At 39.6% G+C, this 18422-nt stretch overlaps 1 protein-coding gene across 11 annotated transcripts in view; it reads right to left on the minus strand.

Moving 5' to 3' along the window:
- LOC148332303 (receptor-type tyrosine-protein phosphatase delta-like) overlaps nt 1-18422 on the minus strand; it is a 160746-nt gene that overhangs the window by 109538 nt on the left and 32786 nt on the right. For all 11 annotated transcript variants that reach the window (XM_088303216.1, XM_088303213.1, XM_088303220.1 and 8 more), the window contains exons 3-4: nt 14911-14936; nt 2147-2222 (exon numbers count right to left, since the gene is read on the minus strand). The gene's annotated coding sequence lies outside the window, so the exon portion shown is untranslated. The remainder of the gene's footprint in view (nt 1-2146; nt 2223-14910; nt 14937-18422) is intronic.

The raw sequence follows: 18422 nt of genomic DNA on the forward strand, positions 1-18422 counted from the left end.
TGTGTTTCTTTTTTTTCTTTAAATGAACCTCCTAAATCTATCCTGTTATAATATAATGTGACTTCCGGCTGTGTGCATTTTTTGGAAGTCCCACAGACGGCCACTCTGAAAGAATGAGATGAAAATTCTCATTTGTTTTATTATTAATTTTATTTTTTATTTTTTCGCAAGTTTTTCATGCTCAGAATAAGGAAAAAGGGAAAATGGCACGGGAGAGTTGTGCACACAGTCTCTGCTGCATCTTTTAACAGGGCATAAATGGGTGAACACATGCTTTATATTTAGAACGGTGACGCCATGCAAAAGTCGACATGAGAGGAAAAGCTCAGCGGTGCGTTAGAGAGCTATATAGTCAATAATGTATAAGAGGCGGCCTTTTAAAAAGAGACGGCGATCGCCACTCTGTCTTGTCTGCTCCTTTTGCAAGTCTGTCCACTCTGTGGTGGATGTTGGTGAAATTTTTATATTGTTGTCCCTCAGGAGTCACATAGGCAGGCTACACACAAAGCAGCAAACGGGCTGTATTTTTGAGCATTCCCCCCCTCCCCACATTGTCATCAAAGAAAAAGCGCGATCGCAGAATGTCCCCGAATGACAATTTTGAGCTGGGGGTGTGAGATACGTTCAGTGTGTCATTTCCGCCGTGATTTGGAAACCAGACGGGTTCCGACAATGGTAAATCCATCTAACTCTTCTTTGTAGTGCTTATCCGCACTAGGATCAGGGGTGTTTTTGTGCGAGAAACGGGGTACACCCTGAACCGGTCGCCAGGCAATCGCAGCCAGTAGTAAATGTTAAAGCAGTTTCATATTCATGATGAAACGGATGAGCTAATTACGATGCAACTTGACAAATAGGCATTACGTCATGACACATTGCTTTGGGGTAATTAACATAAATTAACATTATATCCTTTTAAGATTGCATTTCATAATATCAATACCTTGCTTTTTCTGTATTGGTGCAAAGCATCATAGGATATGTTGGTTTTCAAATGACCAATAGTTGAGATTTTGATATCCACTAAGGCATTATTAATAACCTTTATTCACGAGTCACTACACATCTGATCAGTGCTACAAAATGGCAAGGTCACAGTACGCAGGAGTCACAAAACTTCATGAAATTGAGAGCTACACTGCGAAAAACTAAATATTAAGTGAGATATAATTTCCTAAATGTAACCAAAATGTGATCATTTTCTTGAGTTTGCTTTGTTCAGTTATTTTTGCTCAAAATTTTTTTTTTAAACAAGTTCATTCTGCCTGTTTATGGACACTTATTACTTAATTATCGTATTAGAATTCACAGACTTGGCATCGAGTATTAATAACTAGTTTGAAGTATTACAAGGCCTAAAAGGTTTCAAAAATATATATATATTTTTTTTTTTAGCAATTTTGTGCTGTCCTTGAATGGTAATTCTTCTGCAGCATTTAAGCTGCCCATTGCTGATCTAAGTGATCACATCAATAATGTCTCAATAATTATCTACAACGATTTAACAAGGAAGGAAACACATGACTCTCTGCAAGTGTTAATATTCCAAATGATCAATTCTACAACATTCCCCGGAAATCACAATGGTTGGCTATTTTCAGAACAGGCCTCCTGTTGTAGTGGACAGGGAGAGATTCTAAACACAGCTAGTTTTCTGCCGCAATGTAATTACCAGATAAGCCAACAGCAAGTCTAGCTTCTATTTCTTCTTCCACTACTATTTTTTTTTTTTTACTTTGGATTTTATAGAAATCTTCTCAGGAAGCCCCGTTGTGCCTTCTGTGGCGCACAGGTCAGTCTTGGCCCTATTACAGACATCTGGTTTGAGGACCCTCGCCATTGTCGGTGGAGATATTGTAATGTGTGTGTGTGTGTGTGTGTGTGCTGTGTTATCACGAGTAGATCGCAGATATGTGAAGTCGCTCACACTTTAAAAAAATGGCTAAGATGTTAAAAATCATTTTGTGTGTACCCCACTCCTGCTTTTCCCATGGCCCAAATCTCTTGACATATAAGGCGGGGAAAAAAAAAAAAAAAAAAACTTCAAGCAACCTACACGCAACTACAATCCAACCCGGAATGAATCTTTCGAGGTTTCATGTGAAAACGTTTGCATTTGGAGGTCATCGAAGCAGTGAGCTCTTACCCGCCTCAGTGAACAGGTCCCCAGTGCTGCTTCATCTTTGAGGATTGAAAGAGACAGAAATCTCCCCAGAATTCTCCTGCAACACAGAGGGAAAGCGGGAAGGGGTGGGAAAGGGATGAGGAGATTAGGAAAGAGAGCCTTCGCCTTTCAAAATGCAACGCTCTTAAAATCAACTCGGGCTTTGGGCTGAGTTCCCTCTGGTGCTCACATGGGTGTGTGTCTGTGTGTGTGGTGTTTATGCCACGGCGTTTGGATCGTAGTAACCGGCGTGCATCCTGAGTTCAACTGCTGCAGCCGAGTTCTAAAAGCACATAGGTCAAACGGGCAGCCCTGCTTCAGCTCCCACACTGGGGGGCTTTTAAGGCTTTTAAAAGGCGAGCCTCTTCTTGCCAGCCAAATGGCCTGTGCATATGTGTGCGTGTGGCCAAGAAAGTCGGTGTGGGAAAAGCATGCAGCACCTCTGTATGATTAGCACACATTCTGACAGATCATAGGGGTTGCATTAGGACACACATGTGAATACTGACACGCAAGTGCGTGGAACGTAAGCGGCGAGGCACTGTGTGCATTTGCACTTTCAAAATGTGAACTCTTGTGCTTTGCAATTAAAATGACCCTGATGGTGTCATCTGGGATGAGTCTTAAACTAATCAAAGTTGAAGCTGTCAGGTATTCAAGAATAGAAACTTTTTTTTTTGTAGTCTTAAATACGTCCATGAATCCATTCATGTCCATACAGCTTGTTTTTATTAGGGAAATGTTGCTGTAATCTCAGCTGACTTTGGGTGAGAGGCGAGGGACACCCTGTTGGGCATATTTGTAAATTTTTTTTCTATAAATTTCACACATAAACATTCAAACTCCTCACAGGAAAGCCAGAGAAGAGATTTGAACTCAGAACCCCACAACTGTGAGGCAGCTATTCAAACCACAAAAGCACTGTTCTGCCATCTTAAATACATTGAGAAATTAAAATGTCTTATATACATATTTCAAAATGTAATCATTTCACCAGTACCTTCCACTTCAATTCCAGCCATGACACTATAAGGCCAAGCAACTTCAGTAAGCACAATCATGTTTCATTCGCAAGTGGAGCAAGGTGCCATAACACTTATCTACCACTAGTCTGTGCTGTTACACCATCCCTGCATTTCAGCTTTGCGACCGACTTTCTAAATAAGGGCATATGATGATGGCAGCATAGATTATTGCCTGATGTAAAGATCACGTGTGACTGCAATGCAAAATAAAACTAAGACACTGGCTATCAGTGAGCAGCATTTTTGACGTATAAAATGAATATAAAATGTCAAAATGATGACGGTAGATGTGTGACAAAATTGCGTGATATGTGCAAGGAAATTCCAACATCAAAGAGGTGTATTAAATTTACTTTTAATGATGCTCATTTGTGATCACTGTCAGACAAGTATTTAATGAACAGTACAGCTTAGGCTCAAAAGTTAAATGTTGCCAAAAATGGCACAGTCAGCCAAATTTGCATCAAAAGTCAAACGAAGGGGAGGGAGTCCTTAACTCTTTGTGTATGAATTAACTCTGTGCAAATTTAATGTTGACACTGCCGAAGAGTATTTTTCATGTTTTATGGTCTTTTATGTGTGTGTGTGTGTGTTTTGTGATCCAGTGTCAGCCATGGCAAAGTCTTATTATGTGATGATAATGATTCATCCAGAAAGAGAACTTTTACCTACGGCTGGCTGCTCAGTACAATATTCATCCATTTCCTATGTCGCTTCTCCTCATTAAGGTCATGGGTGAATTGGAACCTACACCAAATCGCAGTTAACTTCTTCAATTAAATTTAAATGCGTGATTTCGAGGGCAGGGTTATGGTAGAAAAGCCCAAGAAGTGTGAGCTCGACATAATAACATGAGCAATACAATTAACTAAATGTCGGTTCAATTTCACTTTACAATCAGTACATATGGTTGTGTTTGGCCAAAAGACAGACATATGCAAATCAATTCCCAAAAGTACAAATAAAACAGGAGGTGACATCACATCCAAGCATTTTCAATGATGCCTGTACAGTAAATAAACTTTTCTTTTCTTTAATGATAGAGACACTTTGAGCTTGTAACTTTATTAGACATGAATTCCTACGGGACTTTTGTTCTCCCAGTTGACACAACTTCAGTGTCAACGAGCACCATTGAACAGATTAATTAATCTCTCTCTCTCTCTCTCTCTCTCTCTCTCTCTCTCTCTCTCTCTCTCTCATCTCTCTCTCTCTCTCTCTCTCTCTCTCTCTCTCTCTCTCTCTCTCTCTCTCTCTCTCTCTCTCTCTCTCTCTCTCTCTCTCTCTCTCTCTCTCTCTCTCTCTCTCTCTCTCTCTCTCTCTCTCTCTCTCTCTCTCTCTCTCTCTCTCTCTCTCTCTCTCTCCTCTCTCTCTCTCTCTCTCTCCTCTCTCTCTCTCTCTCTCTCTCTCTCTCTCTCTCTCTCCTCTCTCTCTCTCTCTCTCTCTCTCTCTCTCTCTCTCTCTCTCTCTCTCTCTCTCTCTCTCTCTCTCTCAATTCTCCTAAAAATTGTTTGAAGCAATAATGTGCAGTCATTTAAGACCTTTTTCATGCTGCCCAATCCCCATCAAAAGAATCTATGACTTCCCTTTGAATTGCTGGATTTACCTGTGATATGAAGTGAAATACCAAAGAGCAGAAATATGCTGTGAGCTGACCTGAAAATAACTGTTTCAAAATAATTTTGCATTTGGGAGGCCCACTAGTAATGCCAAACACAACATCATGGTCATCGCCATGGTGATTTCAGCTCACTGACTGCATACTCTATAAAGTAACATAAGGGCGCATACATTTTAAGGGAAGAATGAATTCTTAAACATGTATTTAAAAAGGCAATAATTATTTATTATGACTACTTTCAGGTTTTTGAGGCTTTGATTCACCATTAGGGAATCCCTCATGAAAACTTTCACACATGCGAAGAAGCAAAAAAAAATCAATAAAATCAAACAAACATACAAAGTGAATTCTATGAACCAAATGATTTATGAAAAGCAGTGTCCTAGAAAAACTGTTTGGATATGTAACCCCAAGCAGGTCATATCAGCGGATCTTCAGTCACTCCGCATGTGTGAAACATTCTTCTTAGGGTTCTGTCGTCTGGCCTCAACATCAAGGGAAGTGGGTAAGCAGGGCAGCAGATGTGCTGTCTTTTTAAGCAAGCCTTAGTAACTTTGGATTTTTTTTAAACAGCCTTATAAAATGCAAAATGCTCTTACACTGAATTTTAGGCCCGATATACTAAAATCCCAAATAGCAGAGGCTAAATTGCTCACTCAAAAAGATTACTGTGCAATTGCCTACAGGTGTAAAAGTGGTATATGTACTCCTTGAGCACAATGCAGGGCGCATGTGGAAATATGTAAAAATTTATTTGCAAATTGTTCAGTAAATATTTTTAGTCATTTCATAAGCATGTCAATAAAATGTGTGCTATAATTTGTTTCACGAGGGAGAAAATAACCTTTGACACAGCTGAAGCCGTGTGCAAGCGCGAGTGTCTCATTAAAGGTCAGATGACAAATGATGGAGGGTCGGAATATTATTCTCGTTAAGTGTTTTGTTCTTAAAGAGGTCATTTTTTGTATGATAAATGTAATATTTGGGGTAAGTGTTGACCCCTACATAATCATGGTGCAGCACCCACTGATTCACATATGCATGGATTATTTTTCTTTTCTTTTTTTCTATTAGAGGAGTGTCCATTACATGCAGATTGCAGATTTTTATGTTGAAGTTTGTTAAAAAGTAGACAATGCCTGAGACCCTCAAATTCAAATTAAGGAGACAAAGAAAATGGTTTCATTTAAAAATCTGTTGTATTACGTTCTACCTTTGGGGAATTGTCATTATATGAGTGGGGTACTCATGGGATGGAAAAAAAAAGGCTCAGAGGTACACAGACAAAAAAGACAAAAAGGTTGGCAACCATTTTTTATGGAATCATTTTCACCCGTTTCAACTGAAAAGCGCAGAAGCGTAAAACATAGGATTTAGGAGAAATATTGAATTAAAAAAAAAAAATAATAGCACGGTGGAGACTGGTTGGCATGATGGCCTCACGGTTCAGAGGTGCAGGGTTCGATTCCGGCTACGGCCTTCCTGACTGGAATTTGCATGATTATGTGTACACAACTGCTTCCAAATTTGATCTTTGGATCTTTCTCAAGTTAAAAGATAGGTACCTGAAAATAACACAATGAATAAAAAGATTGGCAATCCATTTCTTTGTTTTAACCTTTAAGTTTCATTCAACTTCTCCACATCTCGCATTGGTAAGATGCACAAGTGACATCACATAAATTATGTAATAAAAAGCCCATTTAAAAATATTGGCAACAAAATGACTCCACTTGTGTGATCCTTTGTAAAACCGTGTCATGTCTTTGCGTAAATCATCTCATCGCCTTGAATTCCAATGAAATGATGATGACAGAGCAGACGTGCTCGGGGTGGCCCGGCAGTCATCGTAATATGGTGAGTGACAATTGTGAATGATCATTTGGTAAGGCAACAAATTACTCAGCGCTGTCCTACTTTTTTTTTTTTAAAGACATATTCGCCACGACTGAGCTCAAGGCGAAAGAAACCAAAGAGTGAGCTTGAAAGAGACATTCACAAAAGTGTCTTCAAACCTGACGCCGAGCACAAATGATGAACACGTGTAATGGAATGACACTGAGGGAAGGCAGATCACGAGTGCAAATGAGGAGGCGCAAATTAAGTATAAGAGGGAGGAAAGTGCCCGAGCTTTGCCTTGATCCAGTTGCTATGTGGCAAAAATAACAGTACGGTAAATTGACTCCAATGTTCTCTCACTGTTCGGCAATTCTGACAGGCTAAACTTGGAAAGTTTTTATTTCGATAAGAAACGCCTGACATTTCTCGCACCGTGGCAGGTGAGAATTAATTTTTGCAGAATTAACAGAAAAAAATGTGGCAAAAAATGTCAGGCAGGTGTTATTGTGCGAGATCGGCATAACCCGACGACTGACACCTTCTTTTTTTTTTACTTATGATGAGGTTACAAATGTTAGACTGATATTGGAATCCCATCGTGCCGAAATAGTAAGCTGAATTAGAAGAAGCCCCAGAATGACTGCAACGAATTTCCTAATGAAGCCTCACAGACCCTGCGCCAAAGTGACCCATTTTCTATCTCTCCCCTCTCTTCTTCCTCTCCTATCATTAATGCAGCTGCCCTAAATTCTTCTCCAGTTGAGAATATACATACATTTAATTAAAACAGGCAAAAATGTCTGGTCAAGATTCTTATATTCAATTTCCCCAAAACAATTAGTCCTTCGGATTACTTGGACTCGAGCGGGTGAGGAGTCGGAGTGGGTTCAGTCCGCATCGGTGGCAGGAAATGTCACCGTGGAAATTACAACAGCACAAATGAACTTTCATTTCAAAAGTCGAAAAATGAGATTGAGTTGATGACATAACCGTGTATGTCCTTGTACTTTTTAACTCAAATCATTTCATGGTGCCTATACTGAGAGAATAGTTAAATTTCCCTTTTCTCATTTGATCAACTGCAGAGAGGAGCAAGGGTACATCGGAAGAAGGGCTTTTATTTGAGGGGGAGACAAGTGGCAGGGCCGAGGTGGAGTCTGACTTGAAGTTTTTGGCGAGATTCCGATGTGGAAGTGCCTCACTGGCGACCGTGTTTTTTTTTTCATGTGATACAATATTTACTCAACCGCAAATAGTGTAGGGTAGGCATCTATTTGGGACACCTGCAGGAGGTCGGCGCCACAAAACCCTCATGCTGGATGTGTTTTGGTTGCATCAGCGTATCGCGGGACTCGTCTCCATAGAGATTACTGGAGTCCCTGCTGCAAGTGAATGTTTTGACTTTCACTTTCATTTTTTGGAGTAACATATTGTTGAAATGTTGCCAGCTGTAGGAGTCTATTATATAATTCGGTGCATTCCAAATTTGCTGCTCAAAGAAAAGTGGAGAGTTAAAAGTGGCAATTCACAGAGTGATGGATTGAATGTTTTTTGTTTTTTTTTTAAATTAATTTTCCTGCCAACCAGCACAGGACCAAAGTGCTAAATATGATACAGTAGCTGTGATGAAGATTTCAAATTTGAAACTGTGTTATGAGATGAGTTGCAGGAATTCTGAAGAGAAATTTCCTCAAAATTCTGAAGTATAAACTCAGGCTTTTTACTTAGGTAAAAGTGGAAAAGGTTTGCTTCTAAAACTACTTAAAGTATCAAAGTAAAAGTAATGCAAGGAGAAAAAAAATACATTGACCTGGACGGCGAGTTCTATGTGCCCTGATAGACGAAATACGTTTTTATGATAAATCTGGCATTCATAAAATAATAATTAATCCAATGAATCCGCCTCACCCCAAAATATTTGACTTGGGGTGCATCAAAGGGGCATATTGTACACACGCCACAAAAACATTTTATAAAGACCAAAATGATAACAACACAGCCCTCCTCAATTTGATGTCAATTACCTCCTTTTATGATTTGGGAGCATTCGGACTAGAGTGGACAGAAGTGAGTAGAAATGTAGCGGTGTTTGTAATAACAAAGGCTGATGTCGTGACCTAAATTGATTTTTCATGGATGCAGCACAAAAGATGCTCCAAGTAAATATGGATACTTTGAAGTGGTTTAAAAAGCACCTTTGATTAGACTGAGTAATGCTGAATGATGATGAATAATGCAACCAATCACTTTTGATGTGGAGTAATTACCACCTAGAGAAGGTTAGATTTTTACCAGTGTCTCTTTGAAAAATAAAATATCAGTTTGATGGAATTTGGTGCGGTGTTGTATTTAAATGACAACAGAAAATGGTGCATATGTGAAACAACACTCAGAAAGGGCAAACCTTCAACCTTTTAAGTGCCAACATCTTTTGAGGAAGATTGAACTTTGAACCGTGTCGCTGTGAGCCCGGAACTTTCTTCCTGTGAAGAGGGATACTGTGCGTGTGTGGATTTTGACTTTAATTTCTCTGCTGTGTTCATAGCTGGATTAGCAATTGAGGGTTTTCAATTGGCAATTGTTGACAGGCTTCAGGAAACCTTGGAAATTGTTTCTTCTTTCAAGCTTTGTGTGCAAATTCCTGGAAAGCGCCAGTGCATAATAATGCCAAACTTAATTGCCGATTTCTACTTTCTGACAAGATGCGGCATGGACAAATAGGGAAAACATTGAATATGGGTTCACATTTTAACAGTAGATGCGGGAATTTTTATTTGATTGTTTTATTGTTATTTGGGGTGAATAAAGTAGTGACTTGCTTTTTTGGTGACTCGACCTAATTTGCTTGATTTATTTTTATAAATATAAAAATAAATAAATAAATATATAAATATATAAAAATAAATAAATAAATATATAAAAAGAAATAAATATATATAAAAAAATAGAATAAATAAATAAATATACATAAAAAAATTGAATAAATAAATATATATATATATATATATATATATATGGTGAAAAATGTCCTCTGGTACAGGAACTATACACACATACATAGGCAAACACACACATGCTCACGCATGCACAAACACACGCTATGAGCAGGTAAGAGCTATGGCTTTATCGTCTCAACCTCTCAGCCCCACTACCTGATCCCATAAAAAGAAAAGAAAATCATCCTTCACACTATCTATCCATGAATTCATTGATTCTTAGCCCAGACATTTACCTCAGACTACTTCCCCTCCTTTCTTCCTTTCCTCATTTTCCTCCCGTCTTTCCATCTCTCCCTGCGTCCTTCTCCCCCCCCCCACCGGCAGAACCGGATTTCTCACCTTGTTCTAAAACAGCCCCTCACTTCTCCTATAACTTCTCCCGCTTTCTCTCCACTCCCAGTCTATAGCTTGACCTCCCATCCTTCTCTGCTGTCCTCTCCTCTCTCTCTTTCTGTTCTTCTCTAAACTTTCATCATACGCCTCACCGCTTGATCTATTAATCTCTCTGTGTCTCTCCCTCAGTCTTCCTTATCCCCTCAGCACCTTTCCTCCCTTGCCACCTCTTCCCTCCCCCTCACTCCATTTTTCTCACCCTTCCCAGTTTCGGCACCTGCTGCTGCAGACGTCTAGACCAGCGATGGAATGAGTGAGAAGTAAAGACAAATAAGATAAAAGCGAGAAGAATGAAAAGAACATCGCAAACGGTACATGATCGAACATTTGTTGAAAGTGAAGACATATTCCCTTGCGTTGTCAATGTGTGTGTGTATGTGCGCGTTTGCGTGCATGCATGTGCGTGTTTGGCTCCAAGGCAACAAAACAGCAATCATTCACTGAATCACACCCACTTCACACCTCTGTCCGCTCAGTTGTCATTTCTTCTCAAATTGCGCCCCACTTTTTGAGACCTGCCCAATTCGCGCATGCTATCAAAGTGTAAGAAAAATGATCCGAGGGGAATTTGGACATTTTCCTGCCACGATCGACGCTCGGATTGAATTTAGCGAATTCAGGCAAAGTGACGGCAAGCAAGGCTTGAGCCAAGTGATGAGGAAAACGAGGACAAACAGATGCTAGATTACATCTTCACGTGACACACATACACACCCACACAGAGCAGAGCAGCGTCTTTGATCGACTTGTGTGCTTCCCACTGAGTGTGTATGTGTGTAAGTGCGGCAGGATGTGGTAATTAACCTTTCTCCTGCTGAGCAGAGCTATTAAAACTACGCCTGTAAAGGGGTTTTGTCACGATCATAAACCATAACACAAGTTGGTTTGTTAAGAGCTGTTGAACACATTCAATGACATTGCGTAGCGCTTTGTGCAGAGGGCATGGTCCACGTTATTTTCTATATAATTAAATATAGCCTTACACTTTCATCAACATCGATGTGTAAAACGCCTCAGTAATACACTAATCCATCGCCACTTCTCGCTTTCACTTTTCAATGTATTCATCCCAAAAAAAATAAGTGAAATGCAGCCATCTGTACATACCAGTGATAGACTGATTGGCCGGGCAGATGATCGGGGCCGATATTTGGCATGTTGCTGATTATCGGCATGAGCTTTTTTATTTTTTTTTTTTAACTTTCAAGGCGGATAAATTAAAAGCTGGTTTATTTTGGCTTGCTACAGCACACTTCTCTCTCCCTCTCTCTCCGCTGTGCTGGTAACCCTGCCTGCAGAAGCAGATTGGCTCGCCCACAGCACCAAATGATTGGTTCCTTGTAGCAGCCAATCAGCAGAAATTAATTTTAAATTAAAATAAATATTTTTAAAAAGTCAACCTTTACTTCGTGGTTTTCCACGGGGGGTTCGTCCCAATTAACCACAAAAAAAACGAGGGATTACCGTACACCAAAAACAACAAACACAAACATCCTGTTCCTTTTTTTTTTTTTTCTTTTTTAGGAAATCCTCCTGAAAGTTACATAATGTACTTTACTCATTAGGTTGACCATGTTGATTCATTTTTTCATAACCCAACAATGCTATACACTGGAACCTCTATTGTCCAAGACCCATGAGTTCACACTGTTCAGAAACTGACTGCACCCGAAACAACGTCAGATGATTAACTCCGGAACAGGCAACATGAACACAATTAGAGAAGAATACAATAAAGTGGTGAGGTCGCTTCAGTCTAATTTATTATATCATAAATAGCATACAATGAAAAGAGCCGAACAACACTAGGGGGCTCGTTAATAGACTGATTTATTTTCTACCTCTACTTACTAAGATGAATACACACCCATGGAAAAGTCTCAAACTGGGGCCAATGTGACAGATGGACCAACGCAAGTGAAACAAGTGCCTTTGTGCCCTCAAGTGCGTTTAGTGGACAAAGACTTGCCAAAGCTTAGCCACTAATGAGGTTCTACTCGTAACTCCAACTGAGCCCACTCCAAATAGTGGTGACCAGACGCTCACTACAGGAGTGAGGCTGCGCTGTAACACAGTCACACGCACACACACGCACACACAAACACACACACGCGCGCACTTAAAAACAACCTTGAGCACCAACACAAATAAAATACCGAAGGGGGACACTAACATGGTATTGTTTTGCAGTCTCATTTAGCTCGACATTTGAGGAGGATTTTGTAGTTATTTTAGATCAAAATGAAAATTGTTTAACAAACTATTGGACCTAAATGTTATTTTATTGCTTTTGATTACCCCCTCCCCCTCATCACCACCAAAAATAATAACACAGAACTACCTCACTGTTACGACTTTCTGACTGATTGAACTGTAGACTGGGGACGGGGGGGGTGTGTCCAATATTGGGTGGGTGATCACAACCCATGTGTTTGAATAATAACAATATCAATAATAATAACATTCTTTTTATTGTGTATGTATATTATAATAACAATAATAATAATAATAATAATAATAATAATAATAATAATAATAAAATATAATTCAGGTTTGCTGGGAACAAAACCCTCATGAATTTTGAGATTGTGTACATGCTAGATGCATGACGTTGAGTTGAGTATTCTTGGTCGTTGTTACAGAAAACAGTATATCAATAAATTAAAATGGAACGCCAGTGATGTGCTTGAGCTTATTTGTCTTGAGTGGATGATGCAAAAAAGGACTCATGGCGACTATTGAGGAAGGGATGGTTGCGAGTTGAGGCAATATGTATATATTGTTAAGTACCATGAAAAACTATAAGGCATCGTTACACGTTGTGTTCTAGCATATTGACCATAAAAAGCAAGAACACCCCCGAGCACAGACCGCCGGGAAAAAAAAAATCTTCCCCGAGCTTTCTTTTGTTCCTGGTACATGATATATATTTTTTTATCAACTGCAAGTACACTATTCAAGTTGACTATTACAACACATCATCTCTGCCTGAGAGTAATAAATTTGAGATACACTTAAGCTGCAAGCTCTGATCCGCAAATAAACAATAACAGCGGATGTGCTCGGTAAAAGTTGGAGGCGGTTATGACTAACAGTTTGTGGCAGTCAGGAAGCACAGTGGATGAGGAATTGGTGTACTGCATGTTATCATTATTGTTTGTGTGTGGACCTCACAATGCAATAATACAGCTCTTTCATTAAATCACTTTGTCTCAAAGTGACAGTTTAACTGGTGGACTATTCTTCAATTATGGGTTCAGTATTCAACAACTACTACTCACTTAGGGTCTGATTTATTAAGATCTCAAATAGTGGACACTAAATTCATATTGTAGGTGCTGTTGGCAGGCATTTACTAACATTGCGTTTTGTTTTGTTTTTTAAATTAAGCTAGAGCAAGTTTGCAAGCGCAAACCTTCAGAAAATCAGGCGTCTGGTTTTAAGTCACAAGCTGTTTTTTTTTTTTTTTTTCAAAATGCACCGATATTATTAAAGTGAAAAAGCAGAGCCCTTCTGGCTTCTTATTAAAAAGTTATAACTGTCGAATGCACAATTACTAAATGAAACTACAGGAGGCCAAAACTCATGTCCAGATGCTCACACATAAACTAACTGCCTCATTAGGCCACGCCCCTTGAAGCCACACACACAACATACTTCATCTTTTAATTTTGAGAAAAGAATTGCCCAAATATACAGTAATTCCACAGCTATTTTTTTTTTTAATTCTCTTTTAACATGTTTAATAGCGACACGTTTGTGGCACTTAAGATCGCAAATCGAGTTTTCACTAGCTAGCTTTCACTAGTTTACTTTGCTCCACAGGGATTCTTCCTGGCACATTGTATGTTGAGTTCATCACTTAAAAACACACACACACACAACATATTTTTTTTTCACACAATTTCCCATAGGAGACCGGAAATGTACCACATCACAAAAAAAAAAAACGGCACTAATAAAAATGGTACATTTACGGTCTGTCTTTGTGTTATTTCAAATCACCTGGTGCCTGGGGTGTCACAATATACAGAAAATAATGTCGGTGCCAATGCAATATGCATAACACAAAGACATGCAATCATTTTCTTATGGCATTTTATGCTTTAATCTGATTTTGACCAGTCACCCAAATGGTGTACATTCTCTCGGGGAATTAACATTTATTAGCTAAGGACACATTGAGCTTGCTTAATTTGCTGCGTAAAAAATGACTTTTTTCATTTGAAATTAAAAAAAAAAAATTCTTTATGTAACAATGTTAAATATCACACTAATGTTGACATCGCTACAGTCAACATCAATATGTTCTATTGCATTATATTGTATAGCATACATTTTTTCCAATATCGTGCAGCCCTATGACCACATTAAAGAAATAGTAAAATAGCAATAGAAAAAAACGGGGGCATCGAAACCAGTCGTTTCTCCCGGGTATCTACGATACTTCCGGCGCCCTACACCCGCCACTGCCCAGCATCACCGCTACAACTCTCAAATGGCTCTAAAGCAAAAAAAAAACATGAATACGGTGGAGCACCGCACATCTCCATGGTCATTTTACACTTGATACTTCTGACCGCGCACATGGAAAAGTGCATATGACATGTTTTTGTGCATACACACGCTTTGTCCATGATGCTCCTGGTGTGTGCCACGGTGACGTGCATTTGCAAACCCAACTTTAGCAGGTGTGCAGTCTTTCATTTCTCTTCTTTTATGTGAGCACAATGTGCAGTTAGCTCAACATCATTTGCAAATGTTGATTGCTTTGTCACAGGACAAGGGACAGCATGCTGCTGGCGTGCTGTGTTTTGGTGACGTCGGGAGAGTGAAAATAAATAAGGAAATAATGAGACTCCCTCTTACCTTAAGAAGCACTGCAAGACGTCAAACTGTGAAGAGAGAAAAGGAAAAAGACAGGTGAGGGAGGGAGAAAATACATTTTAATCGAAATGTTGGCATAGATACAATTAACATTGTGGCTTATTCCAAAAAGAACGAGGCTGCTTGATTTCAATGCAGATGCACGAGGAGTCTTGTGCATAGAGACTCGCTTTGGGCACGATTAAAAAAAAAAAAAAAAATACAAATAACATCGCGAGCCAGCGTTTAAAAAGTTCACATCATAAAGAAAATGCTAGCTCATCATGCGTAGGGAACAAGGGAGAGTTCAAGGCGTGATCCAGCCTCACCAGTTCTTACACTTCTCTAACGAAGAGGGAAACCCCTTACTGCACCAAAGCCCCGCATGCGAGTTGAATGTTTTAACTGGCAATGATGCAGATGCAGACAGAAGTAGTACAAAGCTGCACCAATGAAAAACATTTGATAGCGATGTCATGAAATAATCATAAAAGAGGCTGCTCCGAAAAATGCTTGAGTCCATTGGAGAACTTGCAGAATTTTAACAAATAAACACACACAGTTACTCCAGAAAAACAGCCTTCATTTGCTGAATCCCTGGAACCTGTACAATATTTATTCCTCTAAAACCCCAGCAGAGCACGGCTGAAAGTGGGCCGATTGTGCTGGTGCACTGTGCGTTCGCCTTCTTTATTTTCTCGTGCCAGACGTTAAAATAATTCGTACAGCAACACTCACCTCGCTTAAATTGGACACAACATTAGGTATTAGGGATGTTCGATAACATCCGTTATCTCTATCGCTTCTCCTCACAAGGGTGGCGGGGGGTGCCAGACGTTTTCGGGCAGTAGGCGGGGGGCACCCTGAATTGGTTGCCAGCCAATTGCAGGGCACACAATAATCGACGCTCACACTCATGCCAAGGGGCATTTTAGAGTGTCCAAACAACCTCCCATGCATGTTTTTGAAATGTGGGAGTATCAGGAGAAACCCGACGTTGGCACAAGGCAAACTCCACCACCGTGGCGCCTGTTCGATACAAATAAGGGATCATTTTAAAGAACATAAAGAATAGATCCAAATATATCATGTTTGCTTAAAATTGCATGAACTGATTAATGTTCTATTATCTTTTTTCCAATAGTAGAAAAAAATGCATATGTTGTAGACTGCATGCAAATAAATAAATATATAGATCCAATTAAACCCCAAAAGTCCCAATCAAAATATGTTGCTGTACAACTTCTTTTCAAGGAATACAGTGAAGTGCAAAAAAATTAAATACAACAGCGCTTTAAGTAAAATGAAGGAATACCTTTTCCCTTTTTTAAAACTTTTTTATTCGCTGTCCTGGGGCACCTGTGGTGTCTGAACACTGACTGGCACCCACATAATGGCGTACATGATTTAGACAGAAGAAGACTAAATCATGACATCAAGCACTGTGTGCTGAGCCGTAAAAAAAAAATATATATATCTATAAAAAAAAAGAAACAAAAGGCTAATTTCTGAGAACACCACACAGCAACCAAACTCAAATATCCGGTACAGGCCAAGCGCCCTCCCCGCCCATTGTGAATCTCTTTGCGGCGATAGACAACAAAACTAGATGCTGATGCTAATGCCAGTTAGCGAATAAGCTAGTGACTCAGTTTCATTCACTTCAGGACAAAAGCAAAAGCGCAGCTACTGCCGTGATAAGTCGCAGCCTCCACGGCTTTGCAACGTTGGTGGCGGAAACATTCCCATTGAAGGTAATGTGTATTGAAAATAATTCATAACTTGCTCATTTCCAAACCATTTTTCATGAACCATACTAGGCTGCGTGCAAAATCGTGACATCCGGGTCTATTCTTGTACTGCAATAAAATAACCCCTTTAATGGCGCACTTATGTGACTTAGTTGACATGGCTACGGTTTACTGAGCAAAACATCTTGCTGGCCATGCAGAACGTTTAATGGAAGCGGTCACAAGTAACCTAAGAGAGGCTGGAGTCGGTACTCGCCCATTCCTATTAGGAAAACATGTATATTCAAATGAGATCCAATAGAAGCGTTCTATCAAAGATCCTGCCTTAACAAAAGAAACTCACATTTTGAATCCTCCAATACTTGAGGTTGAACTGTCACGATACAAGTAAGGGCTCAGTTCAACGAGCATCAGAGGAGAGCAACACCGCAAGTGTGTTTTTAACTATTGACTGTGAAATAGGGCCATGCATGCCACAGATCATGTGGAAATCATAAAGATGTGGAGGTTGAAGTTATATTTTGATTCTCTTCTTTTGCCATTGGGAAGGGACATGCAAGCAGAAAGAGTGCAGCTTCACCACAAAGCATAATGTTATATGATTACCTCTGAGTGGGCATTATTCTCTATTGTTTATGCATTGTGCATGCATAGACCATCCAGTGTCCGATGTGGGCAAAAAATATTGCACAGTCCTCTTAAAGGATTAGAACGATCTATAAGTGGCTCCATTGTTTCCCTAAACAAAAACTCCAGACCTTGTGATGGAATGTTTCTCAGCATGTAAGGAACAAATATAATATAAAAGTGACTCAATAATAAAAAAAAAAAAAAAAAAAAGAAGAAAAATTTGTATCAAGTAATTGGGTTTTTTACAAGACTAATATGAGAATTTAATTAAAACGAGAGCCACTTGCTACAAATAGAACTAATCTGTAATTAACTGACAAACTAACAGAATTACAACATATCAATACACACTGCTGGACATGTACAGACACACTCACACACACACTTGAGGAGATCAGAGTGTTTCATTAGTGAGGTGCAGATAGATAACTCTCCCAAAGGAGACATTGACCAAGAGGCCATTGATCTACTGAGCTAAGCTATCCTGCGTGCTCGCGAGGGTGTGTGTGTGTGTACGTGTACACGTGCGAATAAAGTAAGTACCCTACTGATGGGGTCTTTAAATTGTTAAAGTAAGCACTGTAAATCTAATCCGGTTGTGTTAAATGGAGAGCGAAAGAAGCAAGCTGGTGGCATATTCATTAGGTCCAATTACTGCGTCCAATCACTAGCAGCCAACCAGAGCCACCAAGCCACCATCAGTGAGATTTATGCCTCGGATTGGATTGATAGCCTTTAAGTGATAAATAACGTGAATTCACGAGATTTAGCGAATGACAACATAATGCACGTGGGGGTATCTTGTGTCATTTGATCTCCTGGCAGGAGAAGTGAAGTGTAAATCAATCTGGCCAACACTGCAATCACAGTCTTATTGATGACTCAATAAAGATCACTGGCTCAGAGGTTGTAATCATCATTTATGCTAATAATATAACAACGGCACTAATTTCTATGATGAATGTGCTGTAAACAAACAATCAAGCGACTAGAAAGTGTGCAAAGTGGCGCTATGGCGTGTGCATGCTCCAGTGTTTCCCATCTCCATGTGGCGGCCTTGTAATTAGCTTTGCAGCTTGTTGTCTTACATTGGATGTGAAGGTAATTGGGGCTCTTGGACACACACTCTCAATC

The sequence above is a fragment of the Idiotropiscis lumnitzeri genome, chromosome 8 (assembly GCF_059441095.1).
Source record: "Idiotropiscis lumnitzeri isolate Australia: NSW breed Sydney's pygmy pipehorse chromosome 8, RoL_Ilum_1.0, whole genome shotgun sequence".
Classification (NCBI taxonomy): Eukaryota; Metazoa; Chordata; class Actinopteri; order Syngnathiformes; family Syngnathidae; genus Idiotropiscis; species Idiotropiscis lumnitzeri.